This window comes from Drosophila arizonae, chromosome X, assembly GCF_054131065.1.
Source record: "Drosophila arizonae isolate 15081-1271.41 chromosome X, UAZ_ARI_1.0, whole genome shotgun sequence".
Lineage (NCBI taxonomy): Eukaryota > Metazoa > Arthropoda > Insecta > Diptera > Drosophilidae > Drosophila > Drosophila arizonae.
In genome coordinates, this window is record NC_142927.1 from 8,891,075 (window position 1) to 8,918,715 (window position 27,641).

General features: G+C 38.6%; 1 protein-coding gene across 1 annotated transcript in view; it reads right to left on the reverse strand.

Annotated features, from left to right (window-relative positions):
- LOC108618541 (uncharacterized) overlaps positions 1–27,010 on the reverse strand; it is a 40,837-nt gene extending 13,827 nt beyond the window's left edge. Inside the window, exon 1 of the mRNA XM_018014601.2 lies at positions 26,813–27,010. The gene's annotated coding sequence lies outside the window, so the exon portion shown is untranslated. The remainder of the gene's footprint in view (positions 1–26,812) is intronic.
- Between the last annotated feature and the right edge of the window lie 631 nt (positions 27,011–27,641).

A 27,641-nucleotide genomic window follows, 5' to 3' on the forward strand; every position in this document is an offset into this window, starting at 1 on the left:
CACATACATACATACATACATGCATACATACATACATACATACATACATACCCACATACATATATACATACCCACATACATACATATACACATACATACATACACACATACATACATACACGCATACACACATACATACATACCTACATACATACATACATACACACACATACATGCATACATGCATACACACATACATACATATACATATATATATGATAGAACAAATTCGCTTTCATTTGTATGAAATCGTTTCTTTTGAGCCACAAATCGATAATTATCGATTCGTTGGAATTTGATAAATGACTGTTAATCAGACAAAGGCTTCTCCATATACAAAACTAATGCCTCTTTCGACTTGCAAGGATCTCTACTATCAATTGACTACACAAAGTCTTAGAAATTTCGAGCTTTCTGGACAAATCGAATGTATTCCGGTTTCGAATTCATATTCGAGTTTTCAAGGACTAACCCTTAGCTAAAATCAGATACTACTAAGTCTAATCAAATAAGAGAATGCTATGTCTTTACACTTGGCGATTGATATATGTAGTTCAAAATTTCAATAAAAAATTTTCGCAATTGAAATCTCAATTTATACATGATCAACGACTTCTGATCACCGCATACACTTGAGCGGAAGCACTATCCCTATTCAACATATGTCAAACCTTACATCCGCACATATATCCAGCACTCAACATGCACGACAATACTGGCTTTAGCTTTAATCCCGTTACTAAATTGAATCAAAGTGGAAAAATATTGTCGTGAAAGCCGCTTCAACGTTGAGCCGCATCTTTCATTCAATATGGGAAAAAAGAGTGAAAAACGTCAACGATTGCGTTGCACTTCAGCTACCAACTGCCAATTGTTCCCAGCTCTGATTATGTAGCCAAGTAGTCGCATTTTTTATGCCTTTGTCAAAGTCAGCTTTATCGCTCGCAGTTCATGAAGGCTCAACTTTTGTTCGCATATGTTGTCAAGTGCTGCACTCGCAGCATTCGTACAGCTGTCTGACTATTGTCACTTAATGGGCTTTTATGATTGTGTGTGACAAACAAAAAAAAAATTTAAAACAAGTAAGAAAGCTCTAGTCGAGACTGCTCGACTACGAGATCCCCTGAACCCTTGGAGCAATAGATATTTCAATAATTTTTCGCGTCTTTCAGCTTACGCAAGAAACACGCACACACACACACACAGGCACGTACGCACACACAGGCATACACACACACACACGCATACATACACAAACGCATACACACACACATACACATACACACACACATACACAAACACATACACACACATACACAAACACATACACACACAAGCACCCACGCATAAACACGCATGGGCTGCAGTGTGCGCTTACTATGAGAACTTAATTGTTTAATAACTTTTTTTATGGACGTACGATCTTCATGAAACTTTCAGATTATGATTATAACATGGATATGCATGTAATTGCCAAAGCACAAGTCTCTAGTATTTGAAATACGTGTTTTACAAAAGTGAGGGTGAGGGGGTGAATTTAGAGGTGGGGGGTAAATTTTAACAAAAACCGAAATTGTATAAATTGCATATAAGCATATATAAAAAATTTGGAGACTCTAGCAATAAAGGTGTAGAAGATATAATTTTATAACTGGTTTTCGATAAGGTTTTTTATCGATAAAAAAATATCGGGATGAGTTATCGAATTTTAATGATAAACTTGATATGCGCGCTGTAATTACGGACATTTTAAAAAAAATTTGAAGTCTCTAGCTCTTATATCTTCTGAAATCGACGCGTTCATACATACGGACAGACGGACAGACGGACAGACGGACAGACGGACAGACAGACGGACAGGGCCAAATCAACTCAGCTCGTCACCCTGATCAAGAATATATATACTTCGTGGGGTCTGCCACGCCTCCTTCTCCCTGTTACATACATTTCAACAAAACCATTATACCCTGATTTCCCATTGAAAATGGGTTCAGGGTATAAAAAAAAGGAGAAGGGAGAAGGGAATTTGTAAGCCAATTGTGTGATTTTACATTGTTGCAAGTGGACATTAAATCCCGATTTTTGTTTCAACTCGTGAAAATATTTTATGTTAACCCTGGCAAACTTTAGTTCATATAAATTAAAGCGTAGCTGAAGGGATAATCCATTACTTACGATTGACTGCTGCTTGTAGTACACTCGATAAACTGATCGATAACAATTATTGTGAAATTTTTGAACCTAGATTACTATCGTCTGCATCGATATCGATGATTAATTTACTAAAAAATATATTTAATTTCGTTTCTTTTTATTGATATCGATATATATCAATATTAATCGATAGTTGACATATACTCAACTTGGAGAATATTATTGAAATACTCCACATCTATATAATGTTTCAATCCTTCTGCTTTATACTCGATTATATTGCATAAGTAATCGATTATTTTAATTAAGTTTTATCGTTTATCACTATAGCTGATTTTCAAGCATAAAGTAAGTTTTCTCAATCAGAAGCTTTGCTCTAGCATACTCCGTTATTAAAATATATCACACACAAACATCCGATATTTATCGATACAAATTTTACATTTTCTCACACAACATCGATAATTATTGGTTTGACAACAGCTGCTTCATATGTTCTTGGGCTAATTCTTAGCTTTATGCCTCTTCCACTCAGATTTTCGAGCCACTTTCAGCCCCTTCCCCCTGCAACTTTTGTCTGCTTTACTCCCTCGTCACTCACAGATTTTTATCGCATTCTTTGCAGCAGACATTCGCTGATTTTCCCGAAAAAAAAAGTAAAAAGAAATCAAACCAACAGAAAACAAAGAAATTACGCAGCAAAAAAACATTGAGAATTGGAGTGCCGCAGTCGCAAAAAAAAAAAAGGGAAAAGGACGAGAGAACGCATATTACGCATACGCCGCATGGCGCGAAGTGCCGCTGAGGGCAATCGCAGCCAAAGCGCGCAATAAACGGCATATATTTTTAATTTACCAAATGCAAAGGTATTTTCCACATACACAAAGAGAGAGCGAGAGAGTTGGAGAGAGGGAGAGCTAGAGTCTGGCGGGGGGTCAGACAAAAAGTTGTCAGAAGTCAGTTTTGTTTATTTTAAAATTCAGCGCGAATCATTTTGTTGGAAAATGTTGCACATAATTCTTGTTTAAGTATCTTGTAAATTGCTTAATAACGCCAAAGGGACTACTCGTACACACACACGCACAGGCACAACCCCTTTAAAGACCACCCCTCACACCCCACCAATTACCCTCGGTGCCTCTGGCAGGCTTTCAACTTTGTATTCAAGTGCGAAGCGAGCTACAAAAATTTAAGACAAAAACTTTCCAAGCTACCCGAAAAGAGTAAAAAAAATATATATAAATCGAGCAACTGCCAAATTAATGTATGTGCGAGTGTGTGTCTGTGTGCGTGCGTGTGTGTGTGTGTGTGTGTGTGTGTCTTGGGTTAAGTTGGCACTTGTTTAATTTAATAACAAAATAAATGTTCACGAGCACGTAAATTTATGAGTTTAAAATGCTCTCGCACAATGCACACATTAACACGTACGCCAGCCCCCAACTGCCACGCCTCCTGCTGCCCCGCTGACGCCTGGCTTTTGGGGCTCCGTCTAGCTATCAGAGCTGGAAGCCCTGCCAAACATTCTCTGTGCATATTTGAGGTATAACTCTTTCACGCATTTCTTTTTTGAGCTGCAAAATCAAGGTCTTCTACTGCAGTGGGAGAGGGGGGTGGAGGGGTGCTGCGACTAAGGGTTGCTCTTAGCGTTAAGCTGGCGCAGGAACTCATAAAATTTTGCCACGCTGAAAGGCAATGGGAACTGTGGTAGCGAGCGTGGCTTCAGCTTGTGGCTGCTCGAATCTTAAAAGTGAAGAACTTTGCTTGAAAATCTTCAACTTTTATTGTCCTTAATGGTAATACGAAATCTGTATATCTATATCTATCTCTAAGTCCATGAAACTCGATATATGATAACCTATTGAGCAAGATTTGCAGCAAATTCCATTAGGTAACGAAAATCAAATTGTATTTAGAGTTGAAATTCGAATTGGAATTGAGCTCGATTTCGAACTCAAATTAGAATTAATATTGAATCCGAACTCGGGCTAAAGATCAGTATCAGAGTCGTACTCGTATTCACGTCAGGCTAAAATTTTATATACTATATTTATATATTTTATTTTTATTTATATATATATTATAAAGTAGGGTAGCTGAGAAATTCGAACAGATGATGCCCTATGAATTCGAAATTCAAATCTGTGACAAACACAAACTTGGAATCGAATTGCAATTGAAATCAACTTCGAATTGGCAAATAAACTCTAATTCGAGCTGAAATTCGAACCCTAGGACAATTTCAAACTAAAATTGAAATCTAAGCTGGAAGTTCATTTCGATTTCGAGTTCAAATTGAAGCTGTAGTGCGATTGAAAACTTAAGCTGATATCGAAACTTGCGTTAGAATTAGACTAACTCGAACAAATTCGCAGACGAGTCTTGAATCAATTGAATTGAATTGAATTGAGCTCGAATTCGAATACCAATGCGAGCTCGAATTTAAATTATTCATTCAAATTTTAAGCTTCGATTCGAAATCGAACTTAACAAAAGCGAGCCTAAGCTCGATCTCAATTGCGAATTGGCTCTCGATGAAGTCGTATTCGAGTTCGAATTCGTAGGTAAATCGAAAGCAGAGCCATGTCGAATCATCAGTTGTCGTCATTAAACGAGTCACGCGCCTAATGACTGGCAAGGCTTGACATTGAAAGGGGCGTGCCAGGTGGCGGGCGGCGGCAGGCGGCAGGCGGTAGGCGCCAGCCGATTGTAGGGGTGGCATGGGCTGTAGCATCATTTTGCTTGGCTTCCCGCACCAAATTATGCAAAGTGTTTGACAAATTAGCAAAGGAAACTTGTTAAAAGCGGAAAAGCGCATGCATAGCAACGAGTCGCGAGACGCGAAAAGTCTCGCATAAAGTGCAAATTTTGTGAAAATTGCGAAAATTGTGGAAATTGTGAAAATTGTTTTCATAATTAGCATTTTGAGTAGGCCGCGCGGGCTGTGCGAAACAAGACAAACTGCGAGCAGAGCCGAGCCGAGCCGAGCCGAGCCAGGCCGAGGCTCAGTAAGTGGCATCAAGTGTCTCGAGACACATGCCACGTGGCACGTGCCACATGTAACAAGTCGCCTTTGATGCAGGCAATACCCAGTTACACTATGCAACAGCTGCTTGCCTAGGCATGCTTGGAACTAAACTGGTTCGTGAACTGAACTAAAGTGAAGCCACAGCTGCAGCCTGAGTTGCGCTGCAACGAGCCTAAATAGATAAGCTGATGCTCAAATGAACTAAATGAAATGTAAATCTGGTTCATAAGAACTTTGAAGACTGCTTCATGAACTGAACCGAAAGGCTATACGTTTAGGCTGAGCTCGGAAACGAAAGCGAAACTTTAAATTGACTTAAATTCTTAAAATAAAATATATTTATATGAATATATATGCGTGTGTATGTGTATGTGTGTGTGTGTGCATGTGTGCGGCTGTGTTTGGCACTGCAAATCCGCTCTAAGAAGTCACCTGTCAAATGGCCAAAACGCAAACGCATGGAGCCATCAAACGTTTGTCGTCAGCTCGCCAAATATACCTCAATGGCACACACAGACAAACACACTCACACACAAACACACACACACGCATTCAGCATTTGGCAAAGGTCCCCAAGCGCTTATTTGAAAAACGTTTTATTTTTATTGCAAGACTCCCCAGCGACGAGTGCTCAGTGTCAGTGAATGTCATTTCAGCTTTGCGACTCGACTAACCTCCATCTTAGCCCCCTCCCACTCACACTCCCTCTCTCTGTCTCTCTCTCTCTCTCTCTCACACACCCTCTCTTTCAGTGCGACACAGATCCTAAGACCGAAACTGAACCCGTAAACCCTTACCCCCAAGACTCGTAAAACGCACACGACCCGTCAAACGGTGTCTCGAACAAGCCAACAAACGCAAGTTATTCGCGTGCAGCAACGACATTTTAATACCCTTATGGTACTTGAGATAAAACCCTAAACACTTTAGGGCCTTCAAGAAGAAAATAAGAACAAAAACAAAACAGGATTAGATTGCTGCTAATTAGAACTGAAAAATGTTCTGTGGGGAACGAAATGGTTAGCAGACTAAGACTAAATATAAATATAATAAAGCTATATTGAAATAAATATATAGATATATAGAGATGTAGCTATGTAGCTATAAAGAAATATAGATAAAAAGATTTATCAAATTTCAGATTTATTTATATATTTATTTATTTATTATATATTCATTTTTAGATTTCCAATGAGAAAATGAAGAATTTACTCAATATAAATATTTCCATCAAGTCTAGTAAGAAATATTTTCAGAGCCCAGTAGAATTAGATATTTGTTATTACAGATTATTATTATTATTACAGATGATTTCGTTTACGAATGATCGGGTGAAGCATAATGTTAAACCATATTAGATTAAATGTAAAGTAAAAGTCAAAGTAAAATTATTAAAAATTTATAGAAAATTACTTGGATATAATTTGATGTAGAAAATAGCCTACAAGAAAATAAAAGAAATGCCTTTTGCAATTACTCATGGATGGCAATTTGCTTGGCAGTTGAAACTGTCGCTCAATATATGGATATATAGAACTGAATCTCAAGAAATCCTACTTAAGCTATATATAATATATAATATTAATAAACGAACAAAGCTTCAGAGCTCGCTAAGTTCAGGGTACATCAGATCAAATGCAAAGAATCAGACACTCACACTGCGGGACGTCAGCCTTCCCTCGCACTCCATCTCACTCTCTCTCTCTCTCTCGCACACACTCGTTTTGTGTCTCTATCCCCCTCTCTCTTGTGCAGCTAGTTGTCAGTAGTCGATTTGCTATTTTGCATGTCACAAATAGAAAAGCAAGAGAGAGTGAGGGAGAGGGAAAGGGAGGAAGGACAGAGCAGACACTGGAAACTTGCCGTTGTCTGAACTTGTGACAAATCGGAAGAAGCTGCATTAAAAACGGGTGAGTTACGTAGTGAAAATAATCCAGAATGAAAACAGAAATAAAAATAAAAAAAAAAGTAAAAAATGTTGAAGGTTAATGCAATGCGATTTGTGAGAGATTCGCTCAAGTGAACTTCCGAAAAGGAGTTGAAGTCGAAGTCGAAACTGGAGTCAAAGTTCATAAGAGAAGATGAGACAAGTGATACGCTTCCCCTCCTCTCTCTCTCTCTCTCTCTCTCTCTCTTTCTCCCTATCTCACTCTCTCTTGCTTGTTCCGTGTTGCTGATGAACTTGAACTTGTTTTCGCATTGCAGAGTTGAATTCGCTTTGGCTCGAGCTGCTCGGCTTTAAAGTACTCAGCCGGCTGTAAAATCCACTTAATTCCATTTACTTAAGCTAATTTCACGCCATATTCAATTTACCACATCATGACCATTCATTATTTATTCACAACATGTAAAATCAATGGCCAACGACGACGACACGGCATATAAAAAAAAATTAAATAAAATAAAGCAAAAATGGGGAGAAAATACGACAAAAAAAATAAGAGAGAAAAAATGAATTGTTGAATGTCCGAACAGCAAAGAATTTGAATAAAGCAGGCCTAAGGACGAGCAGATACCCTATACAAATATTTGTGTTTTTTTCTTTTTATCAATCTCGATATATATCTAAGTAGAGAACTAGGCTTAAGCCAACGTGTAGTTTGTCCTAACTAAAGTAACACTAATTCCGACATATGTATATCACTAGCTCTTTAAGTTATCGATATTGATTGAAATATCGATCAACTATAGATATTCACAAATATTCCACAAGCTCCACACAGTTGAAGAGCAAGATCTACATTTATCTGTGGATACACATGTACATATATAGAGAACTATGATCAAGCCAAGAAATAGCTGCAGATTGAACTTAGAACTAGTTCACATATTCATATATTCATATTAATGTTGTTTTAAACCAAAAGCCCCAGAATAGCCAGTGCTTAATTTTTAGTTAACGTTTAATGTCTCCCTAGTAACTATAGCTATAATTTTATGGAATCCATCTCTAAGCCCATTATTGTATACCTAATTCTATATATGGATGGTCTATCTGAGAAACTTTGGATATCCTGCAAACTAAGAGTCAGAGCTAAACCTATTTTGATGACTTTTGATCATTGGAAATGTTATGAAGGAAATCATATGTAAACTTACCTAACCTATCCTGCCCTATAAACAAACATTTTATCATATCCATGTTCATGAGATTTTTCACAAGCCAACATAGATATTTATTTACCTTGATAAGTACAGGAAACTCTATCTTAGCTGTAGCTCTTTAAATTAGAGAATCAAAAGAGAAGATAAAAAGAAAAGATGCGAGGGATACAGTCTATTCTACTTCATCAAATGGAGTGCTACGAATAAATAAAAATTAAAAAAAAAAATGCAAAAATGATGATGCTTGAATACAGTATACCCGCTCTGCCTTCCTACAGGGTATCCACTTCAGTATACGAGAAGAAATGCAGGCTCCATGTGTGGCATGGATGAGAGTCATGTCCCTGGATTGGTTGGCAGTTCGACCCTCGCCCATCAAAAGGCGATGACGTACGCTTAATTTGGAGCGTCGGAATAATTTATGTACAGCATGTTTGAGTGCGTGTGTGAGTGCGTGCGTGTGTGTGTGTGTGTGTGTGGGCGTGTGTGGGTGTGGGTGTGCGAAAAACAGCCAAATGAGGAAATGGAAATTGACAAAAAAAAAAAAAAGGAAAAGATGAAGTAGAAGGAGACGAGAGTGAATGCCAGCAGGCATTTCCATACACACACACACACACACATGCAAATGGACGTATGCTCCAATGGGACAGGCCGCAGTTTGAAGCGGGGGCGACAGCACGGAAGAGGGCTGAGGCAGAGGCACGAGGCAGAGGCACGAAGCACTGCCCATTGGGCACGTGGAACGTGCTGAAAAACCGCGTTGCGGCAACTAAGTGCGAGTAACATTTGCGACGCACTCGATAAATTTTTGGGGCACGGCCAGACTGGACAGAGGGACAGACGCACCTGTTGGCGCTGCAAACGAGGTGGGCGTGGCAGGTGTTACGTATTTCAAATATTTCTGTAATTTGAATGCATCGAATGCCAAACAGAGAGTAAGTGAGAGAGCGAGAGAGAGATCGAGCTGGTGGACGAGCGGGGCCTAGAGACGTAGGGGCAATGGTAATGACAGAGCTCTTAAATATTCGATTGCAATTTGGTTTCATTTGACAACAAAGAAAACATTGATAAACAAATACTATTAATTAGTAGCTGGCATTATTTTTACAGCCAGCTGGGGTATGTAAGCAAATGAAATACCCTACAAATTCTAGTTGTAGTAGTTCGAAGGGGCAGAGAAAAATCTCAGAGGGGCAGAGAAAAATCTTAGATTAAAGAGAGAGAGAGAGAGAGAGAGAGGAACATCGATGGCAATCGATATACATACATACATAAATAACTCTTGAACCATTCCATATCTGATTTTCCAGCTAAATATAATGCAATCCTTCGCACTCAAATTTATTTCCACGTTTGTAAATAATAGTCGGAGAATCATTTGGCGACAATTGTAATAGATAGCTATCATAAAACAGCTGCGATAACGATCTGAAGCTGTTCGAGTGCCTAGCTCAACATATGCTTGGGTGCATATACCACTCCGTATTGTTATATCTAATCAAGAACTTATGAGATCATCTAGCTGCCTCTAAGAACAGCTATATTATAAGTATGTACAGTTGTGTTAGATGTTTTATTGGCCTTTGAAGTTTAGCAATAAAAAAAAAAAAAAAACGATTATTAATATCACTAATGTATATCGATTAATGTATATAATCCAGTTGTTGGATCTTTAATGAGTTTTTCTTTTTCATCTGATTCATTCTTGTCTAGCTTAAAGCTTAGCTCAGCTTGTGCGTTTGGAAATAGACAGCAGTTTTAGTAGCTACTATATGTTTTAGGCGACTCTAAGAACACCTTGCGTAATATACATTTATCTATATTATCGACTTATGGAATCTGTTTAAAATGAGTTTTTTTAATATGATAAAATTAATCATTTCATTGAAAACACGTTGCATTCTGTTTGGGCTAACTATGAGTCTTAAAAATAAAATAAAATGTTCCCCATTTAGTTGGGCTCTATATCTATAAATATATGTATATTTACATAACGGTTAAGCTGACGTAGGAACCAGTTCGTTGCATCAATACAAGTTGATAGGGTACTCGAATTTGCTGTCCCTGTCTCTCTCTCTCTCTCTCTCTCTCTTTCGCTACCTCTCTGCCTGCACGCGCTTATCTAAACATGTGCTAGAACCAGCCACGCCCTCCAAATTCTGAAGTAGGCTAAAATGGAGGCCGAGTCGGAAGCAAACAAATAGCCTATGACAGGACAGGAACGGAACGAAACGGAACGGAATAGAATGGAATGGAAAGAAACACCGGACTGATGCCCGAAAACGTTAACGTTGGCATTACATTTGCGGCCATAACGATGCACACCTATACCAACAGCACACACACTCACACTCACACGCGCGCGCATACACATGCAGGTGCACAGTATATAACGGTAATGGTAATGGCAGTGGTAACGGTAACACCAGCGCCAAATGTTTGCCCGCCTGTCGCTGCGGGAGCTGTGCCAATATTTGCGTAACGTGTTTGACAAAGAAATGAAAACTGAAAGCGCCAGCTTGGAAAATCAAATGAAAGCAGCCCCAACCAGCCCCAAGCAGCCTCCAGTTGCTGACCAAGCAGCAAAATTGAATCGGGCAGGTGGCGCAAGCGGCAGGTGGGCGTCTCAAATAAAATGGCATATAATAAATAAATAGATAAACACATAATACATATATATATAAAGGAGATATATATATATACATATATACAGCTAATCAGAATAGTAAATAAATGTTAAATCGACTGTCACAAGTTAAGCTAATTGTTTATTAGCGAATCGTAGAGTTCTCTTATGGGGAAATCACTTGTTGGGAATTTGAATGATCTTGCAGCGAGAGCAGAAGCAGAAGAGACTGCAGCAGCAAGAATAGAACCATAGGAGCAAATGGCTATAGCATTTGTACCATTTGGAAATTCCAGGTCAAGAACCTTTAATGATAGAGATTTTTTGTGTATCCCCAGTGGGCGTGGATATATAACAATCATTTGAACAATCATTAGAGGAACTCTTGATTAACACCATAAAAGTATTGTACTAATTCTTGGATCAACCGAAACTCCATTCTGGAATCATTACTCTCTATCTTTCTCTTTCTCTCTCTCTCTCTCTCTCTGAGTCAGCCAGTCTGTATCTCTCTCGCGCTCACTCTATATCTCTCTCTCTCTATATATATCTTTCTCAGTCAGTCTCTTATGCTCTCTTCCTATCCCTCTCTTCCTGTAACTCTCAGTCTGTTTCTCCTGCTCTTTCGCTCAGTCTTAGTTAGTCTGTCTCTCTCTCGCGCTCACTCTATCTCTCTACCTTTCTATCTTTATCTTTCTCGGTCAGTCAGTCTCTCATACTCTCTCTCTCTCTCTCTCGCTCTCCTCCTTTCTCATTCTCACTCAGTTAGTCTCTCACTCTCCCTCCCGTATTTTGTTCTACATCTGTTGTAAAATAATAACCGTAATGAAATTTCAATTCAATAAAAGTCTTAAAAATACAATATGATTTCTTAATATATATACAAAAAAAAAAAAAAAAAATAAATAAAATAAAAAAAACATGATTTACGAGTCTTTAAAATTATTTTAATAAATTGTTGCAAATATTTCATATTTTCCGGATATTTATTTTGACAAATTCTTGCTTTCAGTATTCATATCTGAATATTGTTAGAAGCCCCATTCGATTTCTATTTTTATACAATTTAAATATTTTCATAGTTGTTTATACTTTTGTCGACTTTTCAGAATCATACTCAAATTCTCTCGTAATTGAAAATGTTTAGTTTTTTAATATACGATAAATCTCATGTCATTCAAAGCATTCTATGGAATTCCGACTGCATTTTTTTGTCAATAGCAAAACTTAATTAAATATTGTGACACAAAATCTGTTACAAGGGAGACAGAGAGCAAGAGGGATGCAATCATATCATGTGTAATAGGGGTATTCCATTGACAGCCTAACTAATTAAAATATAGATTATATTTTATACTCATGCAGCTCAATTCAAATCGCTGGCAATTTTAAATGCTCCAAATGGACTTTATTCGAGGTGTTAGTCCAGTGTAATCTGAGCTCTCAGTTCAGTTTAGCTGTCTGTTCGGTCATATTTTAATTTACTGGTAATTGATTTCACTGGAAGAACTGCTACATATGTTATTCCAGTGGCTTTGTATGATATATTCAAACACATCTCATGTAAATTCGATTGTTCTTTGGTGTAAGCTGAAGAAACTCCATTCAATCTCAATGTTCTCTCTTTGTTTTTCTCTCAACAATTATTTTAGCATGTGCTGCATACCAATCAAACGGTATATTGAAAACAGTTGCTGCATGTCATCCAACAGTAGCTCCTGCTCCTGCTCCTGCTCCCTCACTCCCACAATCGAATGTTGACTTTTTTCAATTATGATATGTTAGGGGCCGAGGGATGATGATGAATGGAATAAGGGCAAGAGATAGTGATAACAAAGCAACAACAAATAGATTTCAATATGATTGATAAACAAGCACAATGTACAGCTCCCTTTAATCTCCGCTCTCATTCTTTGGTCTCTCTCGCTCTCACTCTCTCTGCCCTTGTCTCTCTCTCTCACTATGTGTGTGTGTGTGTAAAAAAACGTTGCAATCAAAGAAAGGGACATCACGAATTACTAGACACACAACAGAAACCATAAACAACGTCAAGCGAACGTGGAGTGGGACTGAGCCGAGCGAGCATATTCGACTAGAAAGTACCCTATAGAGAGCAAAGCAAAAATATCGAAAGTACAAATCGATAGCCAATAGATTTTCATATTTAAAGTACTTTAGAAGATGTCCTTATTTATATTATGCAGAATTCTTTGCAAAAAAAAAAAAAAAAAAAAAAAAAAAAAAAAAAAAAAAAAACATATTTATCGGTTTATATGCGCAGAGTTATCGATATATATGAGTTATCCTATATATTTATATCTTGCCCATTGCTATTTATACACATTGACGCCAGGCTAGCATACCCGTTACTCAATTTTATAGGGTAAAAGGGCTTGCAGCAAAAAACAAATTTATTTTTTAGAGTGTAGCAGTTGAGGGCGGATGGGTAGAACTGATATCGGATATGCCTGGCACTGCGTTATATTCGAAAAACTCTGCGCTACACACACACATATATACACACACATACATTCGCACACACAATGACAATCAGAATAAGTGGCTGTTACATTTCACACCAAACATTGATGGAGCGACCAATGGACCATAAGAGAACCGAAAAGGACGACGCCAGCCAGCAGCAACAGCAGCAGCAACAGCGGCAGCCGCCGTAGAACGAACCGAAACAAGCCACAGAAATAGTCGAACAGTTGTGGCCAAAAGCTTGGCTAAAAACTGTGGCATGGGCCAGCTGTCGACGGTCGGAGTGTCGTAACTGTGTCAGCTGCTTGAGCTGTGGCATAAAAGCAAAATCTGAGAATTTCACAAAAGATGTTTATCATTTTCACTTGGGCAAAAGTTTTGCAGCTAAAATGGCAAATATTTTCTGCATACAGATTTCGCAGCTAGATACAGTGGTGGGAGAAAGAAAAGTGGAGAAAAAAATATAAATAAATAGAGGAAGCTCAAAGGGAAAGGAGGAAAGCAAAGAACTAACCAACTGGCCAACTGGGCAAAGTTTCGAGCCAAATGCACCCAAAGGACGCCAGCGCCAATGGCCCACAACTGAGTAGCGGATGTTGTAAACTCGCCAAGGATGCGAAAAGGATACCAAAAAAAAAGCTAAAAAGAATAAGTTGGAAGCAAGCGAAACGCCGTGTATCGACTGAGATATGCTCTATAGGCGAAACAAAGAGTGTAGACTGGGAAGAGAAATTGATTTTTTTTTAGGTGAATGAATTAATTATGAAGTCTACTGTTGGTCTCTTATTCATTTCTTCATTTCAGCAACATATTTCTTATACACAAATCTCTTTCTTTTGCAGTTCTCCCAAAGGACTAGATCATTTAGCCAGGGATCTTTCAGTTCTCAGAGATCTTAGGACAAACTAGATAAATTAATATCTCATATCCCATATCTCATATCCCATATCCCATATCTCATATGTTATATCCTATATTTCATATCTCACATTTCATATTTCACATCTCTTATATTATATCTAACATCTCATATCTCAAATCTCATATTTTATATCTCTTATGTTATATCTCATATTTTACATCCCATATCTCATGTTTCACATCTCTTATATTATATCTAACATCTCATATCTCATAATCCATATCTCAAATATCATATCATATATCTCATATTTTATATCTCATATATTATATTTCATATCCTATATCCCCAATCTCATACCTATTTCCACCTCAATTATCTTTATCATATTCCATAGCAAAAATAACATCATAGTGTATCAATACTTCTAGTCAGGGTATTTGAAAATCCGTTTCTGTTCTGCCCGGTGGGTTCGTTCATATTTGAGAGAAATCAAAGAGCATAGAGCAATCCAGCAATCCAGCAGTCGATAAAAAAAATGACAGTTAAAATTGTACTGGGAATAAATCGATCATATAATGCAATATTACAGCGTAATGCCCATCGATAAACCAATCGCAAATCGCCCGCACAACACCCAAGCAGAGAAAAAAAATAGATATTGCGTTGCGTTTCAGTTAAATGAAGTCGATTATTTGCCGGGCGCTGGGAATTGCCCTCAAAGCAATAAGATAAAATATGACGGCACAAAAAACTAATTCGAAATTCCATCAAAGTTGAGTAGAACTGAGAGCACTGGATTAATGCTATGCATAAAATCTGATCGTAGTGCTTAAAATTGACAGCAATTCTGATTGAACTGCATGATAATGACATGCGTAATGCATCAGAGAAGTCACATGCGAAATTTCATCTATACGAGTCTATATGGATCCTGAGTTCTACGGGACTGAATATATAGTAGAGTAGTTCTTGAAGAGCTATGCTACACATTCCTGATAGGTTAAGAGTAGTATCTACCTATGGTTGGTAGGTTCCACCTAATAACCAACAAAAAACTACATCATTTCCAACTTGTACAACTCTTTGGCCTGAACATTTATCTATTATACAGTCTGTGCATTATATAAAATATATATCTATCAGCTTAGCTGCCGGCAAGTTGAGAGACGCCACTCACTAGGGGACCTCGCGCATGGGAGTGCTTTGCTAGAACATTCAGGGTTAATGTGACAAGGCTTTAGTGGACATAGCCAGCAGCATATAACCACAATGGTTTTAGCTATTATTTAAACGAGGCTCACACACACACACACACACACACAGAGTGACAGTGGGGGGAGAGAGACGAAAACACCCACACACACACGCAACCAGAGACAGCGAGGCATACAGGACGTTGGCGCATATCCTGCAGCACAATTGAATTAGGTTAGTCATGCTTTAATGCACATCAACATACGTGCAGCCAGGCAGGACAACTGTGTGTGTGTGTATATATTGCAATGCGTATATGTGTATGTGTGTCTGTGTGCGTGTGTGTGTTGATTCTCATAAATCTCATTGTCAGTGTTTAACTTTCTTGTTGGTTTAACTTAACTTCAAGCAACAACAGCGAACGGCAAAAGCAAAAGTCATTTGTCATTTCAGTTGGCAACACACAATTCACCCATACACACATACAAACACACACACCTAGATACACACGTGTATAGATAAACTCTTTATGCATTTGCATATTGCTACCCTTAAGTAATATTTTTGCCTTGAATAAAACATACAGCTGCATTATGCAGCTTGCAACACGTGATAATACTAATGCTAATGCTAATGCTAATGCTAAGGGTAATGTCAATGTTAATGCTAAGAATATATAAGAAAGATATACTAATGCTAATGGCATGCTAATGCTAATGCTAATATTAATGCTAATACTAATGCTAATACCAATGCTAATGCTAATGCTAGGGGTAATGTCAATGCTATTGCTAAGAATAAACCAAGACGAAATACGAATGCTAATGTTATGCTGATGCGAATGCTAATGTTATTGTTAATGCTAATGCTAATGCTAATGCTAATGCTAATTCTAATGTTAATGCAAATGCAAATGCTAATGGTTATGCTTATGATAATGCTAATGATAAGGTTAACGCTAATGCTAATGCTAATATTTATGCTAATGTTAAGGCTAAGGCAAATTCTAATGCTAATGCTATAACTAGTGCTAATGTGCTAATATGCTAATGATAATGCTAATAAAATATTATCAACAATGATAATGAAACAACTAATAATTAAAAATAATAATAATAATGTTCATATATTATATTCCCTTAACCGAGTTCTATAAACATACATGCAGAGTTAGTGCATTAGCAATGCATTAGCCCCACATTTAGCTTTGTTGTAGCTGTTGTTGTTGCTGTGCATTCAACTTCAATAGCTGTTTAGTCTGAGCTGTGTTCGGCAGTGCAAAAATGCAACAACAGTTCCCGAAACTCCCCAAAAGTTGTGCATGTTAAAGATTTCCGTTTCTCCCATTCTCCCGCTATGTCTGTCTCTTCCGATACGTACACTACTTGACTTAATTAGCTGCAAATTACTTAGTTATATTATCATGCCCATCCTCATCATCATCATCATCATCATGATTATCATTGTTATTTCTCTGCGGTTGTTTATTATTGAACACGCCCACTCTCTACTAGAACTGCCAGCCAGCACGTATATTGTTTGTGAACCTGACTCTTTCTCTCTCTCTCTATTTATCTATCTTTGTCTAATAGCTATTAGAGTTATTAATGAATTCTCAACTTGTGCAACTCATGTGCCACATTCGCCAATTCAGCTGAGAAAACACATTTGCACACATTTCGCATAGCGTCAATGCGCTTCAATTTGCATTCTATTGAGATTGACAGATAAAAGTTCATTAGGCTTCGACTGCCCCATAAACGTTCACTATGCATTACACTCTCTGTGCATTCGAAATTTTGACCGTGGACCGTTGACATTTGGAATTAACAAAATAAAGCAAAGTTAAATAGTTACTAGCTCGATTTTGGTAGTAAATGTTGAGAATATTCCAAGCCAGCAGCTGGTTCCTGCTAACTTATCAGCCATTTGTATTTATCATAAAATTCTTAATTGAATCTTGAAAATTGTATTTGAATAAATATATATTTAGAACTTTTTGTGGGCCATAAAAGACATTCTAGAAAAAAAAAACTGAATAGCTTACTCGATATTCAATATATTCCTTTATCATACATTTATATATACTACGCGCTCTACTCAATTTCATTAAATACCCAGAAATATTGCGTTATTGTTCTGGAAATAAATCATCGGCTGATGAAGTCAGCAGAAATAAAGCCAACTTTATGGAATATAATTTGGGAACGCATTGTTCGCGCATTGTCTGCTATCGCATTTAGGATCTGTCTGGCTTGGCTTATAATAATAATATCGTCATTGTGGGCCCAGTCGAAGGCAACTCCCCGAGCATATTTCATGCACATAATCGGTACGAACAATCGGGTCTCTGCATTGTATGCGAATAACTAAATCGAGGCCGTCTCCTCGAACCCTTTTCTGTGCGTGAAGACAAAGACATTTCGGGCATTTCGATGGCCCATTCACAGTCGTGTTAATTACCTGAAAAGCACATATGCACAATATGCAGCGATTGATGGCACACCCGAACGGGTTCGAGCCACGCACCAACAGAGACAGAGACAGAGAGTGCGATGGAGAGGGAGTGCGAGAAAAAAAAAAAGAAGGAAGGGAAATCAAAAATAGAGGACGTTCCGTACCGAAAAGGGTAGAAACTTTTTCGATTATATGCTCGTAAAAGTTTTCGATGTTTGTCCAGGCCACCCACAACTGGGCCATAACCACAATTTAACCGCAAAACAGCAACAGCAACAACAACAATAACAATGCCCACTAGTTGGCAAAGTAAACTGTATAACCCAAAGACCCGAACTCTGAACCAAAGCAGATGCGGAGCAAAGTAAGCCGCGAAAGCAGCTCGTAAACAAGCAATAAAATTGTAAAAAGGACAAGCGGCAACCGTTGCCACCAATTGGCATTGTCAAAGGAGAGGACACAAATACACACACACACACACACACACACACTCACGCGCACATACATGCTCTGCACACAACACAACGTGTGTGCTGAGAGGACGCACTTGGCTGGCAACCTCCTTTGGCCTTTCGATAGTTTTCGCTTTTCGCATAGTTTGCAAAGGGGGCGACCCAAAGTGGCAACAGCAAGCAGCAAGCAGCAAGCAGTGCAGCCACAGTGTACACTGGCATAGAGCGAACAAGCTGAAAATATATATCATATATATAGAAAATCGTATAAATTTGCCAAAGGAATGGGCACGATGTATTAGGGTGTCTAAACTCTTTTTCCTGAACTAGATCACATAGTGTTTATTTTACTTATCTCAGATGCAATCTATTACCTTTAATGTAGTCTAATCTATTATCTATATTAATATGTATATATCTCTCAATATCTATATATATATGTTATATATCTATCAATATATTTGTCGATATATATGTATATCTATCCTCATATTGAGCTCATACTCATATATAATACCTATCTGTATATAGTATATCCGCATATAACTTAATGTCTATATCAATTCCCATTCTCTATTTGTCTCATTTCGTATTGTTTGTCCAGCCTTATCGCTATATCTTATTCAGTTCTCTAGATCTCTAATTCGATTTCCAGCTATCCACATATATGCATCTATATCTCTTACTTTATACCAACTCTTGAGTTTCAAAATATCTCTAGCTATGAAGAGTCTTGAATGGACATATACATAATTGCAAAAATGTTTTCTAATCATCTACCCATCTATCGATAACAAAATGTATCGATTTATAGCAGCCAATCGCATTTTTCGTACCACTGTGCGCCACCGCCAGCTTTTTGCTCATGTCGAATTTTATTAAAAGTGTTTTTCTTAGCTTATCTCAACACACAGAGAGAGAGAGCGATAGAGAGAGAGAGAGAGAGAGAGAGCGAGAGAGAGAGAGAGAGAAAGTGCGACACACAGCTCTTTATGGTCAATGTATGAGACCCTTGGGGCATCTGCGTATTGATGTCCCGTTATACTGGCAGCAGCAGCAGCAGGAGCAGGAGCAGGAGCAGGAGCAGGAGCAGCTCCATTCACATGCCAGCGGCGTGCGCTGAAATATTTTAATCAAGGACATGGCCATAACGAAACGCATCCTGGCTGCGATTTGCCATTTTTAAGTGAATGGCCCCAGCCCCAGCCCAGAAGAGGAGCTCAGCTGAGTGTGTAAGCCAAGAAGCTAGGAAGTTGAGGACTTGGACGAGGAGCAACTTAGCGGCAACAGGAGCTGAGTCAAGCGTCAAGGCGTTCGCCTAATTGATTAACACCTCAGCGTCGCTCCATTATGAGAATCCCCGCTGGGCATGTCGGCGCCACAAGGACTACCTATTTACCTACCACCCCCCCTTGCCTCTACCCATTCCTCTCCTTCTTCCTTCTGCCACTTACAGAAATTAGACGAAGCTGCCTTCGCCAGTCTTCTTCGCTCATCATTTCTTTTCAGCTTTTTGGCGCTGGCCACAAATCAACACAAAACTTGCCCCAGGCTCCGTACAACATGGGGGCGTGGCAGGGGCGAGTTCGGGCCGTGTCGCCTGTCCTCTCTAAATGTGTCATTAAAAAATTAAAAGCAAATTCCTGCACGCTGAAGTTGAGAAGAAGACGAGGACGACGACGACGACGGCGACGGCGAGGAGGACGACGATTACAGCGACGACTACGTTGAGGACGACGACATTGTGGACGAAGTCCTTTTCAGGTCTCCATCGCAATTTCCTTGGCACGCGGATCAAGCGCACATCCTTGCGGCTTGGCCATAAAGTGGTTACAAAATGCTGCCAAAGGACTTTGCCAGACATTGTGCCCACAAAATCCAGCCATCGCAGGATACTCAAAAAACACTCCGCGGTCGAGCCACAGAATACGAAATAACTTTGGCCACTTTAAGGATTGCGCTAGATCTGATCCAAACTGAAATACGCTCAAGGGCTAATGCTACAACATTTTGTCTATTTTATTTATATTCATATAGGTTTTATTATATAGTATATAAATCGTAAAGCACTCTGACTCTGAGTGTTTTTAAATGGTATAAACTATGATCAAGCAACCGTTTGTCGATCTATATAGACAGCTTCAATTCGACCGAAAGACTTGAAGGACTTCATGAGTACTTTTATAAAACCCATATTGGATGCAACTGTCATTTTTTCTGAGAAATCGGAACGAGGCCTTGAGAGGACTTTTGAGATCTCATAAAGCCCACTATACAAATTGGTAATCTATATGAGACTTTATGATAATCTATGAAATCTTATGAAGCCCTGTGAAACGTTATGGACCATACGGAGCTCTACTTACCTAATGAAACCCTATGAAACCCTATGGTACCTTATGAAACCCTATGAAACCCTTTGATGCCTAATGAAACCCTATGAAACCCCATGATACCTTATGAAGCCCTATGAAACCTTATGAAACCCTATAAAATCCTATGAATGCATATGTAATCCTTTGGAAATTAATGAAACTGTATAACTCTATAGAACCATATGAAAACCTATGAGACCCTTTTAAATACAATAAAATCCTTTGAAACCCTCGGTTGAGTCTCTCTGGAACATATCCACAGCATTTTACGAAAATTGTTTTAAGGAACTCTTAGCAAATTGAAAGCTTCCATAGAGAGCAGAGCTCAAACCAAGATGGCCCACTGGGCGTTCGTAAGCATGATTATCCATATAATCCGTGCTGCAACCTGCTGGTAACTCCAATAGTAATTTCATTTATATTTACATAGATAGAGATTCATGTATTTACAGACTTTATGGACCTCATTCATTGGTCTGCGTTGATTACATGCGAACGCACCTGACCGCAAAATGCATAATTAATTCAATTAATGAAATATTTTAAAATCATAAAAGCTGACAGCGCTGCGGCGACCACGAACGCGACACCAGAAACCAGAGACCAGAGCCGAAAACCCACCGAGACCACCGAAGCTATCAAACACCCCTCGCTGCGGGTGCTGCCAATATTCCCCTGTCGAGTGGCTCGAAAAGCCTCTGGACCACGCGATTCGACTAAAAGCAATCAATGTCAATGCGATTGGGAGTGGACATGGGTTGGGGGCGAGGTCTGGGCCTGGGTCCATGTCCGGGGGATTGTGGATAGCTCTGAAACATATAGCGGCGTGGACGGTTGGGGTCTCTCACATAAGTGGGCGTGGCCGGGCAGAGCATGCTGAGCGACAGTAGCAGGTAATTCGATTTTAGGGCTTTACTCATTTATGCCTGGCAGACGGACAGATTTCCGATTTAAATGAGTAGGTAGCATTCGATTAGTATACCCATTGGAAGTTTATAAATTGGGGTATATACGCTGACATAATGGGCCTGCAACGAGCAAATGTTGCGTAAATCAAGAAAGCACAGAGCAAGCTATGATATGATTTATCGATAAATATTGACATCTTTATAGACGTATATGATATGATGATATTCACATTAAAAGTTAAGGATTTGACAAGCTAAAAATAAAGCATGTCTTGAAAACATACAAGCTTATCGATAATTGTTATCGAAATTTCACAAAAGTTTTTAGAGCATATCTAATGAATTCGACAAATAAATAATAAATGTCAAATAAATATGATACTTATAGTTCCCATACGCTTATACGTTAATTTATCGATAATTATCTATTTTAATAGAAGCTTAATAGGCTCAAATTAGAGGTGTGAGCAGACATATACAATATCTATTTCAAAGAATTTACTCATCGATAAATATGGACACATGCGTTTAGCAATTCCAAGTAAGCTCCCAGCTTCTGATATATCACATATTTTCAGTGGAATACTTCTGCCTGCCGCCCAGCACGTTCTGCTTATCTTTGGTGTCACATCGCATCGGTTCGTTTTACAGCAGATATTCATTTGTTCCCAGACTCGAGCTCAAATAGAAATCGAGTGCTTCATATTGTAAACGCATTCCTAATGTATTTATTGTTATTATCATCTTACGAACTTCACATAACTCGAATTGTAAGCAAACACCTTGCAATAACTGAATATGATGATTCAGTGCACGGAATTGGGGCAACAATTTAGGTCACACTGGGCTAGGTTAGGGCAGGATGATAATTGGATAAGCCTGCTTAGAGTAAGGATAAGTTGGAATAGATGTAAAGTAAAAGTTAGGATAGAATGGTTCAACAAGATTCGAATATCTGAGATTCGACAAGGCAACTTGAAATAATGTAAGGATACGATACGTAATAGAACTCTCAAGGAACATGTTAGCCATATTCCATAATAGATTCAGTTAGCTGAGAATAGATAACGTGAGATGAAGTAAGCATTCGTAAGAGAACTCTAAGAGAACGCATGGTACTTTAAGCTGGCTAAGAATAAATAAGACTCAATTTATATCTAAAACTATCCAGACCTAAATAAGGTTCACTTGGTATAGGTCAGTTTGGCATAGATTGACTCAGTTGTGGAATGCTCCACGCTGCACAGCGATAAAACAAACATCAAGGGAATAATATTTACTTCAAGCGAACTTGCTTGCAGTGCGAGATTCCTAAGCTCAGGTTGATATATCGAGTTAAGGCTATTCGCTGATCCAATTATAAAGGTGCTCCTCACGCCTTTATTTATTTATCTATCGAATCCACTTACGCGGATTCCTCAGTGTGTTTATGCCTGTATTTATTAAAGCCACGTCACTACGCCTGACGCATTCCGGTTCACGCTTAACAGCTTTTAAATATTTATAGAAAAGAAATGGATCCTGCGTCAATTTAATTTTAGCTTGCAACGTGGCGAAAGGCCAAAAATTACTGAATATCTCAAGACACAGAGTGAGACAGAGCTAGAGACAGACAGAGAGAGAGGGAGAGAGAGAAAGGGCGATAGGTAGAGAGAGCACGCTGAGTGCAACTTTTTTGCAGTTGACAAAGTGTCGCCGGAAGTTTCGATTTATAATTAGCATGACACACACTTCAAGTGAAAAACTGTTAAGTCTGGCGAAAAATGCAAACTTTTGGTGGCAGCAAGAGCCTGGCGGAAGCCCTTTCCAGGGTAGCCAAGGAGGCGGGCAGGGCGGAAGGGCGGAGAGCTAGGGTCTAGACAACAATCAATATTTCCTCAGAGGGCGACGCCGAAGGATGGCAAAGTTTGCGATTTTCGTACCTCAATTTCGGCCATTGAAGAGCGAAGGGAATGTGGCAAGCACAAAGCTGAAATACCCTGTAAATGTTTGAAAGTTAAAAGGAAGAGAAAATAAAAAACAGCAATTATATTTTCAAATAAAATCAAAATCAAAGCAGCAGAAATCAACTTTCATAAAAATTAGAAATAATTTTAGTTAATATGTTAAAAGTTAATAAATAGATTTTAAGACTTTGTTCAAAACAGTTTTCAGCTAATTTCAAAGCTACTAAACGTTTGCTGAAAGCTTAATTGCCGCCTGCTTATGTCTGATTTAAAGCTAATTGAAACTTTGTTCAGGTGTCTTCAGCTTGAACGAATGTAATCCTAGACACAAATGAAATTGTCATTTAAAAATAAACACAAGTTACTCATTTTTTAATTGCAGCTGTCATAAAACATATCGTATGCTTAACTTTAAGATCAGTAAAAGGTAATGAATACCACATGTGGGGTTTACTTGCGTCTTAAAGGCGTCAGCTCCCTTAAGCTGACTTTATATTTTAACTTTTAGGATAAGCAAAGCTTTTTCGAAATGTACTTGAAGTAGTCCAAAATCTTGAATGGATTTGAAGCATACGAAAAGCTTAAACTTGCATTAAAATCTTACTTTAACCTTTGATAGAAATCTAACTTAAAGTTAGCTGAAAGCTCTCCTTAGCCTTAGCATATATAGCTTTCAGTCAATTACGCCCTGTCTACCTGTTTTTACTCAGACAGAAACTTTGCTCGCCTGTGGCTGTGGACTTTTCTAAGGGGGGCTGAACGGTTTGGGCTATTGGTAAAATTAATTTTTTTTGTGCTTCATTTGTTTTTGAGTTTCATGACTTTGGCTTCAAGGTTTTAATTACAAGTTTCGACGCCTTGCGACGGATTTTGAACAGCAGCCGCGTTATCAATGGGAAATCAAGTATTTGCTATCGCCAGATTCTCAACCGAGAAGCAAAGCCATTGGCCAAGAAAAAAGGATATATATGTATATCTGAGCAAGGGTCGCCAGATTTTGACTTTTTGTGTTAGTTTTAAGTTAAGTTGCTTTTCTTGTCGCACAGCGCGGTTGGGTTGGGTGGGGTGCACGAGGGCTTACTTGTGTTGAGTGCGGAAGCCCACCGACTCCTTAGAAAGTCTTCAGCCATCCCTCGACCTTCATGCCCTGAGGAGGTGCTGCTGCATTTAAAACTTTATCTGGCGACTGCGTTGCTTCGTTTTAATACTTCTTTCGCATCCTTGCTTCACATTTACAGTTATTTTACGATACCCCTCATTCGTAGCATAAAGGGTATGTTGAATTTTGTGTAAAGATTGTGAAGATGTACACAATCTATTATATCTGGATCTGATGTGTAGAAAGAAACTTCAATATCGATTATTATCGATGAAAATTAATGCCGTGGGACAATCATAATCAACAAAGTAAAGGGTATCGCTGCCTCAAGCAGCTGCTTTTTACGGTTTTGCCGCACTGCAAGTTTTGCTTGAATTACAGTTGAACGAATAATCCTTGCTGGGGAGGGGGCCAAGGGGGCGGCAACCCTTTCGCTGACTTTTCAGCTGGCAAATCTTTCATAATTCGATTTTGCTTTTGGATCGATTATGTAACCGAAATCAAGTTCAAGCTCCGGCAACTTTTGCTAAATTCAATTCCACATTTTCTGCGTCTCTGCTCAAAGGAGAACAAAAAATGCACAGAAATGTAAACAAAGGCGACGCAATGGGAAAATACGTGCAGTTGCCGCTCCTCTCCTCTGCTTCCAGTGAGCGAACATAGAAGTTATTGCAAGGCCAACACATTCTAGTAGTTAGAACGAGACAGATTGATCAAGAGAGCGCTTAAAGTGACTAAGCAGCCACTGATCTGCCATTGGCGCAAGCCGATTAACCGTTCGTTTGCACGAGAGCCCACAAAATAAATAACTGTTCGTCAAATGAAGAGTGAGAGAGTTTAGAGTGTGGACAAAAGTGCCGGTGTGACGTCACAGATGCGCATATGCTTAACTAAAAGCAAATATTGATTAAGATCGATTTTGAATTATTGTAAATAAATTAATTCAAGATTCATATAATATGTATATGCTTTTATTTGATTGCCTTTAGCTGTCTCTTTCTCGCTGTCGCTTTAAATCTGACGTCACTTCAGAGCGAGCGCCTAATTATGCGTGCAGCACCTCTACTCCTGCTTCGTCCACTGGCTTTAGAGCATATAAATTTCTTATCGGACAGTAATTGAGTTAGTTAAAGTGCGAAGCTGAAAGCCAACGTACATTGTATTAAATGTGATTAACAGTTCAGGATTGTGCAAAGTGAAACTGGAAAGTTTGAAATAAAATATAATTCCTTTTTTTTTTTTTTTGTGACGGTATTTAAATGGACTTTTCTGACTTAAATAAATCCTGTTTTTTTTTTTTTTTTTTTTTTTTTTTTTTTTTTGATTTGACATTTGTCGCCAGCATTGCCCATTAAATGATTTTGCGGTAATTAGCTGACAGCAATTCCCTTCACTTCTTTTCCCTTTGTTCCTTTTTCATAAAGTAAACACACACGCACATAACTTAACGAATGCGCCTGCCTGTGTGGTCGTATCTGTAAACAAAATCAACGAGCTTTGGTTTCGCATTCGGCATGTAAAGAGGGAGGGAGCAGGACAGAAAGACAGGGAGTGAGCGAGAACTGTTGAGGGACAATGGCAGTTTGCTTGACCAGCGAAACACGCATTAGCGCATTACGCAGCAGAGGGACAGTGAGCGGAACGCGCGACTAGGCCGGCAGGCATGGGTAAATAGCAGCAACAACAATAACAGCAAAGAAGAGAGAGCGCAAAAGGAAACGCGTGAAGAAATCTATTATGACATTTGCGCGTTGACAGCTTGACGAAAGTCATTAAGGAATAGACGAAAAATGCCTCGTGCTTCTTGCTGCTGTTGCGGACACAAAAATTATGGCACAACAACAACAGCAACAACAAGCGCGAGAGCGGAATGGGGCATCAAAGTGAACACGACAAATGAGCCCAGCAGTGTGAGGGAGAAAAAAAATAAAATAATTAGTTGAAAAGGAATGGGAAACGTTAGTTAGGGTTAGGTTAAGTCGAAAAGCACAAGGCTAATGAATACATGTATGTCTGTATATACACATATGCAAGCTCCTGTACGGCTACTTCTTGTAAAATATGGATTAATTACATCCAATATGCGTGAATCTTAATTAGGTTAATTTCTTAAACAACTCACCTGAATTGGCACTTGCCTCCTAAATTCCCTTAAGCTGAATGTGTAACTTCAGATGCGCTCTCGCTCATCTCTAGAGATGGACATTCGTTCAGCGTAACGGTGATTGCTTCATTCGGTATGCGATTAAAATACTTTATCGAAGCTTCACACATTCCGAATACTCGTAGATTAATATCAGTTACTCACGCATTCCATCCCAATTTGAGCATGAAGGTGATGTAAAATCTTAATCTTGTATTAGTATTGAAATCGTTTGCCATTTGAATGATGCAGATGCGCAAATCGCGTAGAGTCGATGGAAATATTTATAGAGTTTTGACGCATAATCAATCAAATTTCGTGTATTTTTCGACATAGCCAAAGCTAATGCCTGTGACCTGCCTGATAAGCAAGTAATCTAATTCTCGAGTGCACTAAAGTGTCGTATTTCAATATTTAAATATATTGCTTCTTAAATCAAGTCTCAAGACATTAATAGGCTGCGCTGGGTTAGGCAGTTATTTGATCCTTTAGCATACATATTACATAGCATTAAACCCAGTACTAAAAAAAAATTGACATTCAATCAATTTATCATTACGTTCAATTCGATTTTATATACATATATATACATACATACATATGTATGTACATATCACCAGTTTAGCCTCACAAGCCACTGAAAATATCCTCCTAACAGCTCGTTAACAGAGTATGTTAAGCGGCAGCATATCAAGTTTCACTAACAGATATTCATAAGCCCTTCAAGCTAGTCCTGCCCAACACTATTTCTCTTAACTCTAATAGCTCATCTACCTGTTCCATAGATGTTTTGATGTAATGGAGACCT